At 35.1% G+C, this 14,761-nt stretch overlaps 1 pseudogene across 1 annotated transcript in view; it reads right to left on the bottom strand.

The window, feature by feature from the left end:
* The window catches only part of LOC308490965 (large ribosomal subunit protein uL30-like), a 62,526-nt pseudogene that overhangs the window by 34,977 nt on the left and 12,788 nt on the right, over nucleotides 1-14,761 (bottom strand). The window lies entirely within an intron of this gene.

Raw genomic sequence — 14,761 nt, 5'->3', positions numbered from 1 at the left:
AATAGTCATCAATATTTATGCCCCCAATCAGGGAGCACCAAAATATACCAATCAACTACCAACAGAACTAAAGGGAGAAATTGAACAAAACACAATTATACTAGGGGACTTAAATACATCATTGACAGCGATGGATAGATCATCCAAACAGAAAATAAATAACGAAATAGCAGCCCTAAATGACACATTAGATGAAATGGGCATAATTGACATATATAGAGCACTTCATCCTAAAATATCAGACTATACATTCTTTTCTAGTGTACATGGAACATTCTCAAGGATAGACCATATACTGGGACATAAAATCAGCCTCAGCAAATTTAAGAAGATTGAAATCATACCAAGCATATTCTCTGATCACAAGGCTTTGAAATTGGATATCAACTGCAAAAAGAAAGCAGGAAAAAACACAAATACATGGAAATTAAACAACATGCTTTTAAAGAATGACCGGGTCAAAGAAGAAATTAGAGGAGAGATCAAAAGATACATAGAAACAAATGACAATGAAAATACATCCTACCAAAATTTTGGGGATGCAGCAAAAGCAGTTTTAAGAGGGAAATTTATATCATTACAGGCCTATCTCAAGAAACAAGAAAAACCCCAAATAAATAACCTTATGTTACACCTTAAAAAACTAGAAAAAGAAGAACAAGTGAAACCCAAGGTCAGCAGAAGAAAGGAAATATCAAAAATCAGAGCAGAACTAAATGAAATAGAGAACAAAAAGAATAGAAAAAAATTAATGTGACAAAGAGCTGGTTCTTTGAAAAGGTTAACAAAATCGACAAACCCTTGGCTAAGATCACTAAGATAAGAAGAGAGAAGACACTCTCTTGATAAGAAGAGAGAAGATAAGATAAGAAGAGAGAAGACACAAACCCTTGGTTAGGCTCACTAAGATAAGAAGAGAGAAGACACATAATTAACAAAATCAGAAATGAAAAAGGGGAAGTTATCACTGGACACCACAGAAATACAAAGGATCATCCAAGAATACTATGAAGGACTTTATACTACCAAATTCAATAACCTAGAAGAAATGGACAAGTTCTTAGAAACATATAGCCTTCTAAGGCTGAACCATGAAGAAATGGAAAATCTAAACAGACTGATCACCAGTAACGAAATTGAATCAGTCATCCAAAACCTTCCCAAAAGCAAAAGGCCGGGACCAGATAGCTTCACTAGTGAATTCTACCAAACCTTCAAACAGGATCTAATACCAATCCTGCTCAAACTCTTCCAAAAAATTGAAGAAGAGATAGTACTCCCTAACTCATTTTATGAGGTCAACATTATCCTGATACCAAAACCTGGTAAGGACAACACAAAAAAAGAAAACTACAGACCTATATCTCTGATGAATACTGATGCAAAAATCTTAAACAAAATTCTAGCAAATCGAATACAACAATGCATTAAAAAGATTATTCATCATGACCAAGTGGGATTCATCCAGGGGCACAAGAATGGTTCAACATCCACAAATCCATCAATGTGATACATCACATAAACAAAATAAAGGACAAAGATCATATGATTATATCAATTGATACAGAAAAAGCGTTTGACAAGATACAACATCCATTTATGATTAAAAACCTTAATAAAATACGTATAAAAGGAAAATACCTTAACATAATAAAGGCCATATATGACAGGCCCTCAACTAGTCTCATAATTGGTGAAAAACTGAAGCCCTTTGCTCTACGTTCAGGAACACGACAGGGCTGTCCCCTATCACCTCTGCTTTTCAACATAGTGTTGGAAGTCCTTGCCAGAGCAATCAGGCAAGAGAAAAAAATAAAAGGCATCCAAATTGGGAATGAAGAAGTTAAATTGTCACTCTTTGCAGATGACATGATGCTATATATAGAAAACCCTAAAGACTCCACCAAAAAGCTGCTAGAAACAATCAACGAATACAGTAAAGTTGCTGGCTACAAACTCAACGTATAAAAGTCCATTGCATTCCTATATACTAACAATGAAATCTCAGAAAAAGAAATACAAAAAAACAATTCCCTTTGCAATTGCATCAAAAGAATAAGATACCTAGGAATAAACTTAACCAAGAATGTGAAGGACCTATATGCTGAAAGCTATAAGACATTTTTGAAAGAAATTGAAGAAGGCACAAAGAAATAGAAAGACATTCCGTGCTCATGGATTAGAAGAATCAACATAGTTAAAATGGCCATATTACACAAAGCAATATACAGATTTAATGCAATTCCCATCAAAATCCCAATGGCATTTTTTAAAGAAATAGAACAAAAAATCATCAGACTTGTTTGGAACCACAAAAGACCCCGAATAACCAAAGCAATCTTAAGAAAAAAGAACAATACTGGAGGTATCGCACTTCCTGACTTTAGCTTATACTACAGGGCTACAATAATCAAAACAGCATGGTATTGGCAGAAAAACAGATACATAGACCAATGGAATAGAATTGAGAACCCAGAAATAAAACCACATAAATATGGACAGATAATTTTTGACAAAGAAGCTAAAAACATACAATGGAGGAAAGACAGCCTCTTCAATAAATGGTGCTGGGTGAATTGGATAGCCACATTCAAACGAATGAAACTGGACTGCTATCTGTCACCATGTACCAAAATTAATTCAAAAGGGATCAAAGACTTAAGCATAAGACCTGACACAATAAACTGCATCGAAGAAAACATAGGTAGTAAACTTATGGTCTTTGGGTTCAAAGAGCATTTTATGAAATTGACTGCAAAGGCAAGGAAAGTAAAAGCTTAAATAAACGAATGGGACTATATGAAACTTAAAAGCTTCTGCACAGCAAAAGAAACCATCGACAAAATAAAGAGGCAACTAACTGAATGGGAGAAGATTTTTGCAAACAGTGCCTCCGATGAGGGGCTAATATCCAAAATATACAAGGAAATCGTGAAGCTCAACAACAACAAAAAAAACAACCCAATTGAAAAATGGGCAGAGGACCTGAAGAGATATTTCTCCAAAGAGGACTTACAAATGGCAAATAGACATATGAAAAAATGCTCAACATCACTAATCATCAGAATAATGCAAATAAAAACCACAATGAGATATCACCTCACCCCAGTTAGAATGGCTATCATCAGCAAGACAAATAGTAACAAGTGTTGGAGAGGCTGTGGAGAAAAAGGAACCCTCATACACTGTTGGTGGGAATGCAGACTGGTGCAGCCATTATGGAAGACAGTGTGGAGGTTCCTCAAAAAATTATGAATAGAATTACCATATGACCCAGCAATCCCTCTCCTGAGTATCTACCAAAAAAATCTGAAAACATTTATTCATAAAGACACGTGTGCTCCAATGTTGATTGCAGCTTTGTTTACGGTGAGCAAGACATGGAAACAACCAAAATGTCCTTCAATAGATGAATGGATAAAGAAGTTGTGGTATATATACACAATGGAATACTATTCCGCGATAAGAAAAGATGATATAGTAACATTTGTGACAACATGGATGGATCTTGAGAGTATAATGCTAAACGAAATAAGTCAGACAGAAAAAGCAGAGAACCCCATGATTTCACTGATATGTGGTATATAAACCAAAAACAACAAAAGAACAAGACAAACAAATGAGAAACAAAAACTCATAGACACAGACAATAGTTTAGTGGTTACCAGAGGGTAAGGAGAGTTGGGGGTGGGATATGAGGGTAAGGGGATCAAATATATGGTGATGGAAGGAGAACTGACTCTGGGTGGTGAACACACAATGGGATTTATAGATGATGTAATACAGAATTGTACACCTGAAATCTATGTAATTTTACTAACAATTGTCACCCCAATAAATTTTTTTAAAAAAAGATAAATTTAAAAAAAGACAACTGTCCATTGGATACCCTACAAAATCTTTACAACATTATTGATTATATTCCCCAAACTGTCTTTCATATCCTTTTGGCAATCTTGTGGTTACAAATTTGTGCTTTCTAATCCCCTCAACTTCTCCCTCATCTCCAAGATTTTTTTTTTTTTTCCACTTCCTTTCTGTGTGGAGAACTTCTTTTAGCCAATCTTTTAGGAAGATCTGCTTGTGGCCATTTTTTTCTGTTTTCAGACTTCAACAGAGAATGTGTTTATATGCTCACAATTCTTGAAAGATGTTTTCCTGAATATAGATATCTGAATTGAGACTTAATAGTCTTTCAGCACTTTAAACATGTGCTACTTCCTTCTGACCACCATGGTTTCATATGAAAAATCAGTCATCCTTTAAATTGTTTTTCTTATATAGATACAAGTGTATTCTCTGTCAGTTTTAAGGATTTTCTTCTTTGTATTTAGTTTCAGAAAAGTGAATTTGATTTGTCTTGGGGTGATATTTTGGAGAGGGGTTTATTCCTACTTTAGTCATCTTTTTGAATCTGTAGGTTTGTCATTTTTCAAACCAGGAGACTTTTAGCCAGTTTTCCTTTGAATCGTTTTACAGCCCCACAATTTTTTCCTTCTTTTTTTCTGGGGAGCCCAGTGACATAAATGTTATATTTTTTGTTAGAGTTCAACAGGTTACTGAAACTTAGTTCATTTGTTTTCAGTCTATTTTTTTCTCTAGTGTTCGGATTGAGTAATTTCTTCTGCTGTATCTTCAAGTTTGCTGATTCTTTCCTCTGTCCCCTCCATTCTTCTGTTGAACCTATCTATTGAGCTATTTATTTGACTATTTAATTTTTCAGTTCTAAAATTTTCATTTGATTTTTTGTATCTCATTTCTTTGTTGAGTCTTTCTATTTATTTTCACTCTTCCTTTCCCTTTTAGAAATTGTTCAAGTATGTTAATTATTGTTTGTTGAATTATTTTTGATGGCTACTTTAAAATCCTTCACATATAATTCAAACATCTGTATTGTCTCTGTGTTGACATTCACTGATTCTCTTTTCTCATTCAATTGGAGATCTTCCTGTTTATTGGTATTATGAGTGATTTTTTTAGATGGAAACCTGTAAATTTTGGGTATTGTTGTGAGATCCTAGATGTTATTTTTTTTTTAATCAGGCCTATTCTGATACCACTCCATTGGCACAACCTTATTTCTCCTTGGTAGGGATCGAAATCCAGATTCTCCACTTGGTCTCTGTGGGCATGGGTGATGGGAGGAGCTCCCATTACTATTGGGTAGGGGTGGGATTTCAGGCTTCCCATGAAGTTCCTACTGATACAGCCTTGGCTGGAAGGGGCAATACACCTCATTACTGCTCCAAACATGGCCTTAAGTGACTTCGGCAGCATGTGTGTTTGTGTGTATGTGTGTGTCTGTGTGTACCTGTTGGCCTATACCTCCACGTCAAATAGTACACTGAGTTCTCCAAGAAAGGTGGCGTGCCTACAGGGCCAAACTAATGATCTTTTTCTCGGAACATCAAGATCTAATTGTCCTGGCATCCTGCAGGCGTATCCTGAGCATTGTGAAAAATGCCAGGGTCAGGTGAGGGACTGCATGTTCATACCACTACCCGTGAAAGGAGAAGGCTAAAGATGTAGAAAAATATGAGCTTTGTCGACAGGTGACTAGTGCCACTACTGACAATTTGAGTCAGCTGAGGAATTTTGACCAGTAATATAAACCTGCTTGCCCTGGAACTCACAGGGGCTCCTCAAAGAGCCTACCGTCCTAGGATACAGTATATGGCCATGGCACACTATCAGTATTGGGGAGAAAGTATTCAGTTAACATATTTTCATGCAGGCTACCTATCTCCTGGTTCATACCCCTGGTCTCTATCCCACCTAGGTTTTTTGTTGTTGTTACTATTTTGTTTTGTTCTAGCAAATAATTGACAAGGACAATTGAATCCCCTTTAAAGTTTGTATATGAAAGTGATTTAGCTTAGTTTCCATGGCAGGATACTGTAAGATAAATACAAGAAACACATATAATAAACAGAAGATAGCCAAATGTATGTCCCAGAAAAACAAAGCCACCAAATAAAATATTGAATGGTTATTATTATTTAATAGTATGATGCTCTATTTATATATGTAGTTCACTATATTTGTCAAGTTTTGACCTCATCTATTATCTTACAGATGCGTTAGATTAGGATATAACTTAACTATACTTTAATCTCTAGAACCTTCATTCTTTCTTCCATACTATGAACTGGTTGTGCTATACAAGCTACAGTGCTGTCAGCTATACTTTTGCTTTACTAATCTTCTGAGTTGGCACAATAATTCTGGAAGTCATATTTTCATTTTTTTAATTATTCCCTCTTTTTGCTCATGACTTCTTTTGAAGAGAGAATGTTAGAAGCAAACTTTAGTACCATGCATTGCAGCATATATATTTTTTCTGTCTTCATAGTTCAAACATTGTAAATCAAAATCTAGCCAAGGTCAAGATTGCACACTTAAAAATGGTTTAAAATTAGCCTTATTGTGTATATTAATTATGAATTAGAAATCTAGAATGAGCAGCTACTTGAGAGAAATCTGCAATATGACAGAAAATAAATGAAAAAACATCACATCAGAACTTTATTATTTGGGAGTAAGTCAATAAACAGTGACAAATAAATAAACTATAATTCATATTTTTAAATAGATTCAAGAGTATATTCTATCCATAAAAAATATGATGCTTTGTAAAAGGAACAAGGAGAAAAAACAAACTTCTGGAAATTATAAATATGATTTTTAAAATAACATGCATGTTTAAAGATATTGTGAGGTGATATTTCAAATGTAAATCCAAGTGGAAAGTATGAGCAAAATATATGAGATATAGAGTGTCAATTGAAGAAAGCTAATATCTGATAATCAGACATCTGAATAATATCTGGTTTTCAAAGGGGAGGACAGAGAAAATTGAGGAAAGGAATTATAAAAAAGTTACATTAATTTGTAAAGATAATAGATCTTACAGTTTTCCACAAATGCTCTGGGTAACACTATTGCATACACTAAATAAGAATAGTGACCTAGATAAAATCCAGAGAAAGAAGAAAACTAAAAACAGCCAGAGGGAAAACAAGATGCTTACCTTTGACAGACTATGTGTTACACTGACAGGTGATTTTTTTTCACTAGGAACAACAGAAGCCGTAATCCAGTAAAATAACTTCTTCAACATATTTTAAAAAGTAAACGCAACCTGAAAATCCATACCTATCAAAATATATATTAAGAATAAAACATAAATACAGCCTGTTCAGATACTTTTCAATAAGAAAAATTTCCAGAGCTATAGACATCAGCAGATCTCTTGAAAAGACGAAAGGAAATTCTAAAGGACATACATCAGTTGAAAAAAATGACTATATTTTTCTGTGGTGAAAAAGAAATAAGGAATGTGATAAAATTGGATAAATCAAATTAAGAACTATCAGGATTAAATAAAAATGTTTTTGTGATTTTTAAAAACACACTTAAAGCATGCTCAAAATTCTGAAAGCAGGAAATAGATTATGAGAGTTGAGTAGAATTGAGGAATTCCATGTTCCATGTATTATTCAGAAATAAGGAAAACTCATGGATTTACTTTGTAGCTAATAGTCAGACTGGATGAAAATTTAGATGATGTTTACAACAGATATATGTAAAGATAAAACACAGAGAAAGATCGAAAGTGAAAAGATGGTAAAAGATATAACATGCTAATACCAACTAAAGGAAACTGATCTACTTTTAACATTAAACAACATAGCACTTCAGGCAAAAGTTATTACTAGAGAAATATGGGTCATATTATAAAGCCAACTGATGAGAGAACTAAAGAATAATATTACTAACACAAAGTGGGAAGAAGAATAGGGGGTGTGGGGATGTAGTAAGAAAGTTAAAACCTAGCAAGTCAAATCAAGGGGTTCTAGATAAAATTTCCACTTCGTAAATAAAGAAATGGGGTTACCATTTGGATATGAAGAGAACTATTGAAATAGCAAACTTCAGAAAATGTTTCCTTTGGGGGATATTTCTACAGATTTTTACTTCTTGTTTTATTTCATTCCATTATATTTGAAAATGTTTCATCACATACATTTATGGCTTAGAATTTACTAACTCCTTATGAAACAGTTTATATCATAAAATGTAATGGGATAGAGCATTTGGCCAGGAACAGGTAATAACAGATTGGATTTTGTGTACTTTTGATTGCAGATCTGTTTTTCTTTGGTGACATTGTAGCAAGACAGAGTGACCTAAGGAATATTATGTAATTTATAGTTTAGTCTAATATAGACCATATATTCATGTAGTTTTATATACTTGTCTTGCATGTCTATTGGCCATTCTGAATTAACTTCTTTGTGCATTGTTTTGTGTTTTATGGATTTCTTCTCTTTTTCTTTACTATTTATCTTATTTGTGGTATTTGAGTTTGATGTGCTAATCTTTTTCTACTGTTTCAATATGAACATCTAATAATTTATTTTCAATTTATCTCCTTTTTAAATGTATAGATTGGATGGCAAAAAATTTCCCTTTAAGAACTGTTCAGTTGATATGTTATATCTCTGATATAATTTAGTTCAGAATATTTTATTTTTCACTTTTATTGAGGTATGATTGATAAACATTGCATATATTTAAGGTATACAGCATGATGTTTTGATATATGTATACATTGTGAAATTATTACCAAAATCAAACTAATTATCATAGCCATCTCTTCACATACCATGTTTCCCCGAAAATAAGGCCTAGTTGGACAATCAGCTCTTGTGTCTTTTGGAGCAAAAATTAATATAAGACCTGGTCTCATTTTACTATAATGTAAGACCGGTTATATAATATAATATAGTATAAAATAATATAATATAATATAATACCTGGTCTTATATTGATTTTTGCTCCAAAAGACACATTAGAGTTGATTGTCTGCCTAGGTATTACTTTTGTGGAAATATGGTAGTTACAATTTTATGTGTGTGGTGAGAACACTCAAGATCTATTTTATTAGCAAATTTCAAGTATAAACTATCTTAATATTAACTATTGTCATCATGCTGTACATTAGGTCCAGTTATTATATTAATCTTACAACTGAATGTTTGTACCCTTTGATCAGTATCTTCCCTTTTCCTCCACTTTCACCTTCTGAGTAACCACCAATCTAATCTCTGTTACTGTGATTTCAAATATTTTTTTAGATTCCACAGATAAGTGATTCTCAATATAAGTGAGATCATGTGATACTTCCCTTTCTGTGTCTGGCTTAGTTCACTTAGCATAATGGCCTCCATTTTCACCTATATTGTTGCAAATTGCAGGATTTCCTCCTGTTTTAAGGCTGAATAATTATTGATAAGTAGGGATGTCATTTTCTTTTGGTTAATCGCTTTCTGGGTATTTTGCAGATCCTTGGTTCCTTTCTTCCTCTCTTGCTGTCTTCTTTTGAGATTTGATGGTTTCTGTAATGGTATGCTTTGATTTCTTACTCTGTACATTTTGTATATTTTTCTGCTATAGATTTTTTTAAAATTAAATTTATTGGGGTGACAATTGTTAGTAAATTTACATAGATTTCAGGTGTACAATTCTGTATTACATCATCTATAAATCCCATTGTGTGTTCACCACCCAGAGTCAGTTCTCCTTCCATCACCATATATTTGATCCCCCTTACCCTCATCATCCACGCCCCACCCCCTTACCCTCTGGTAACCACTAAACTATTGTCTGTGTCTATGAGTTTTCTTTCCTGCTATAGATTTTTATCTTTATGGTTACCACAAGGTTTGGAATCAAACTTTAGAGTATCATATTAGAGTCAAATAGCAATGAGCACTGAAATTACATTCTCATTTAATTTAAAGTAAAGATTTATTTAAGGACATTGGAGCCTGACTGCATACAGATGGATGTGCATAGAGAACTCATTCTTGAGGACTGTATGGCTATGCAAGATGAAAAATTAATAACTTAGAAGTCAGCTTTGAAGATATCTTCAAGATTAGCACGAAATGGGTTAGTGATATCTAGCCTTGGGAGCAGACAAAATTGCCTGTTGTCTGTTCTTATTCAAGAGTCTTCTCCCTCTACCCATTAAATTCAGATTTTTCATATTTTAAATGATAATAACCTATACTTCATATACCCTTTTAAAGCCCACAAACTTAGCGTTTCATAGGTGTCAGAGACTGTGCTTGGTGTTTAATGTGACATATTTTAATTTTGAGACTTATTTAGGAGGTAGATGTGTGATAATCCTTGTCTTTCCATGAAGAAATTTTGGTAGAAACCATGTGTTAAGTAAAGGTAGTAAAGGGAGAACCTAGATGTGCTTTGCTCCAGTCCTGGGCTTTAACTGTGTTATCATATGCTTTTGTTTAATGTGATTGTGCATCAATGTGCTTGGCCCATGTGGGTTCGCATGCAATGAAGGTCCCTTTTCACCCTCAAACCCCCAAATAAGGAAAGTTTATTTGCCACCTCAGTTCAAGCATGGGATGAAGGAGACAAGAAGACAGGAGGGTAAAGTTTCAGGCTGCGGCATTAAGATTATATTCCTTATTTGTAATTACAGTGCTCATAGCCCTGAGATGTTTTCAAGGTAGTGATCAAGGTGATCAGTGAGAAGAAAGCACAGTGAGTTCTACCAAGGAGCCTGTATAACTCCATCTGGCTGTTCAAAGAGATCCTGTAATCCTAACTTCTCTTACATTGTTCTCTGCATGAGGTTCCCCCAAGTGAAACACGGGTTATAATCACCGTTACCCTTGTAGAGCAGCCACGTCCCAGGGGGCAGGGCTCTCGTGAAATGTGCCTTTCTACTCTTCATCCAGGAATCAGCAACCTGCTAGCTAAGTCCCTACGTGAGTAAATTTGAATATACTACTCTAGCAACTTTCAAAGTAGCCTGAGTGGCAGTAAATATTTTCTATATTCTTCTAGTTCAGAAACATAGGCTCAAAGATGGGAAACCAATTGTTCAAAGTCCAAAAGTCCAAGACTGAATAATACATGGTGGGACCTCGTATATGTCTGACTCTAAAGCTCATGATTTTTTTTTTACTATCCTCGTCTGCTGAAGTGACCCACCTCTGTCCTCTCACCTTCCTGTGAGAGTTCACCAGTTATACCTACAGTGATAGCCATGAGTATAAAAGTCAATGAAGTCCTACTCGTCTGGTCTACCCACCCCTCAAATCTGTTCTGCTAGATAATTACAGGTCATAGATGTGCTTCTTGAAGGAGTCAGAGGCCTGTCTCCTGGGGAAGATAGAATAAATGAAGGTGATATTTTCTTATGATTGCCTTCTCTGATTTGTGTGGACAGAGCTCTTAAAGGAAAAGTCCTGTGGCTAACCATGAGTGCCTATCTCAGTATTTAGTTAACACTCCAGAGCTCTTGGTCTCCCTTCTAAGCTGTCTAAGTTGGCAATTTATATGAATGTAGATTTCCAGGTAGGGAAGAGAACTGGATAATATCACAGTGCACTGACAGAGCGCTCTTAATAGTCAATTAAGTCTGTCTCAGTTCTATTGGCTACAAATCAATATCTCTCTTCTCTGAAGTGAGGTCACCATACCTATATCCTAAGGTTGACATAGGAAAGCCAACAAGAAAATGAATACCAAGGCACTCTGTAGGAATGCTCTGATCTCACTAACCACTTCAAAAATATGTAGGGAATGCTTATCTGTAGGAGGAGGCCTTCAATCATTCTCTTTTGTAGGCCAGTGGTTCTCAATGTGTGTTTCTTTCACTAGCAATATCAGGATCACCTGGGAGCTTGTGAGTAATGCTGATTCTCTGTCTCTATCACGGAATCAGAAACAGAAGTGAGAACCAGTAATCTCTGTTTTAGCAGTCCCTAAAAATGTTTTGATGCAAAATAAAGTCTGATCATCATGGCTACAGTTAGATTATAGGCCTGTGGGCTGGAAATTGTCTTCAGTGATGACACTAATTCTGTCCAGCAGTCACTAATGGGTGTTAAGGACTAACCCTCACCTGTGCCTGGCTATCTTGTTTGCATCGTTACCCTGGAACTGGCGCTATGGAGATGTGATGCCCTTCCAAAGACTGTGGAGTGTAGAGACAGTAGGAAGGAGGTTATTGAGAGAAGACTGACCCCAGAATAACCCCTTTGCTTTAATGAACCAGGAATCCTATGTCAGGCAACAGAGGCTGGAATGTTTAAACAATAGAAGCAGTGGTCACCATAACTATAGTTTTTAGTTTCTCAGTAGTTGATAGTTGTTGCTTCTTAACAGTTGTCATAGAGATTTTATTACTGGAACTTAAGGGTTTAATGTTGGCTTCCAGAACACAGCACACCTTATTTTTGCCACATTTCCATGCAGGAAAATATTTCCGAAACTCTCCATTTCTGCACTTCTTCCTGCAATATCCAGTTTTGTTTTCACACCTTCTCAAAAACCAACTTCCTGCATAAAGGAATTATGTAGATCAGTAAGCCAAAGATATTTATCAAAATAAATTAAAAACAGCAAGTTTTGGAGCATTGATTATTCAAGTCTTTACCAGTTGCTTTGATATGTTTGTCTGAATAGTAAAAACTACCTGTGTGGAATAAATGAGATTTTATGTATATATAAATATAAAGATATATGGATATGTGTGTGGACTTACCATTCCTGAAATCAGAATTCTTTATGCAAACTTTCACCAAAATCCTATTTCTCACTTTTTAAAATGGGAAAAAAAAAACTGTATCAACACAAAATCCCCGACTAATTTCCTAAAATATAACCAACAACACACTTAAAACATCTAAATAGTACTCACAAGTTATCCTTTTAAAATGTGAAATGCTTAAATAAATCATTGTTGCAATGCTGCTCACATCATTCAAAACACACATGGCTTTTGTTGACACTTGGTAGGATTTTCAAAATGTCTTTCCATGTTTCCGAGATCTTGCAAATTGTAATATAACTCTATGCTTGCCTTACATATTGCATTATTCAAAATGTCATGTTAAGCTATAGACAAGTACCTATAAACTCTCTATATAAACAATGATTATATATGTGACATTGAGACATGTGTACTTTTTTGTAATTTTAGGAATAAAATACACAAGAGGCATTTTAGACAGGCTATATCAGAGAGGAATTCTGCAGGGTGTGCCTATGTATATATGTACGTTATATACATATATAACATCTCCCATCACATGGTTTAACACATAGAAGGCCTCAAAGAGATATTTCAGCTCTTCCTCACTTTGCTCTGTTGTGCCATTTATTTTTTTATCCAACCAAAACATACATAATAAGAAAGCACCAATATACTAAGAGTAACCATTTCAAAATGTATGCCAGTTCCCTTAAAAAGTACCACCTTTTGATATAGATATGAATTTATATATCAATAAAGGTATTAAAATCCAGCACACAATATTTACAGTAATATCAAATATCAAAGTTAATATACTTATCAGGTAAAACAAACAAATTAGTAAGAAAACAGTAATAAACTGAAAATAAACATTTGAACATACCTGGCAAGTCCCTTAAAAGAAATAATATGCTGTAACCTGGAAGTAGAGCTTCTAAAATTTGCTTGTAGATCACAAATTGCACAATGATTTATGAACTAGATTATAACACTATTTATAATACTGACATATTGGGAAAAATAATTTAAATGACACAATAGAGGTCCTTCCAAGTAAATACCGGTACAAAAATATAATAATAAGCATCTATTGAAAATTGTATTTTCAAGGAGTATTTAAAGATCTGCATTTTTTTCTGATAAAATTTTAAATTAAAAAATCAATTTAGAAACATGCATGTAACTTGGTCAAAACTTAGAAAACATAAGTGGTAAGAAAATTGTAGCCAATGTTTCTATTTCCCAAGTACTTGCAATGTTCCTGTCTTAATTTCATAAACTAAAGAATTAATCTTAAAAAAGGAATGTTTACAGAAGTAGGGCTGAGATATGACGTAGGACTTCCAGCTGCTCTGAATCTTTTCCCAGTGCTCACCCAGAATCGTTTCCTTCCCTTTTCCACCTTAGGCCTACAGATATTTAGAAATAGCCTTTCCTGTTTGGTTCACCACATCCAAGGAAAAAAACAGTGTGTGTGTAGGGGGTTCCCTTGTCTGTAAGACCAAGAAATTGGGAGAAGTAGTAGTATAGAATTGCTGCTTCAGTAGGTAATACCTGGTGCCATACAAAGTGAAATGAGGCAGGGCTGGACTGAACTGGCCCTAAGAGATAGGACCGAGGGAAGTTGGGGATGTCAGGGTCATCTCTGTCCTTGGCTTCTCATTGTCCTCCCTCAGCTCCTATTATAGACACTGCTCTACTGTGAGAGCCTTGAGGTCTCTTAGATCAGAGGTGTTTTGAAGAAGGAAGGCAAACCTCGGCCCCCTCCCAGTGAGAGCCCTGCCCCCACGCCCATAGCCAGTCTGATAAAAGGGACTCCATGTGCAGGACCCTGTTCTAGGTTCGTGTTTCTTCTTCCCCAAGATTCTATTTACCTGAGACCAACTGGGCCAGGAGCAAAAAAATTGCAAGAGTGAGTAATAGGGACTTCATGGCTCTTGAAATACAGCAGACTGGCAGTGGGTTCTATGGAGTCCAGAACTCTCTATTCAGCGTGACTCTGAACTCAGGTCTTTATTGTCCTCTCTGGGTGGGGTTGGGCTCAGCCAGTGGACCAGAAGGATGTAGGATATTGTGCCAAACGTAACTTCTGTCCATTGGCCAGCAGCTCTAATTGAGGCTCCACTGCTCCGAGTCTTAGACTAGGTATGCCTTAGGGAAATGTGAAAGACAGAAAGGAAA

Source organism: Rhinolophus hipposideros (assembly GCF_964194185.1).
Source record: "Rhinolophus hipposideros genome assembly, chromosome: 22".
NCBI lineage: Eukaryota > Metazoa > Chordata > Mammalia > Chiroptera > Rhinolophidae > Rhinolophus > Rhinolophus hipposideros.
This window is presented reverse-complemented; position numbering and strand designations above follow the sequence as displayed.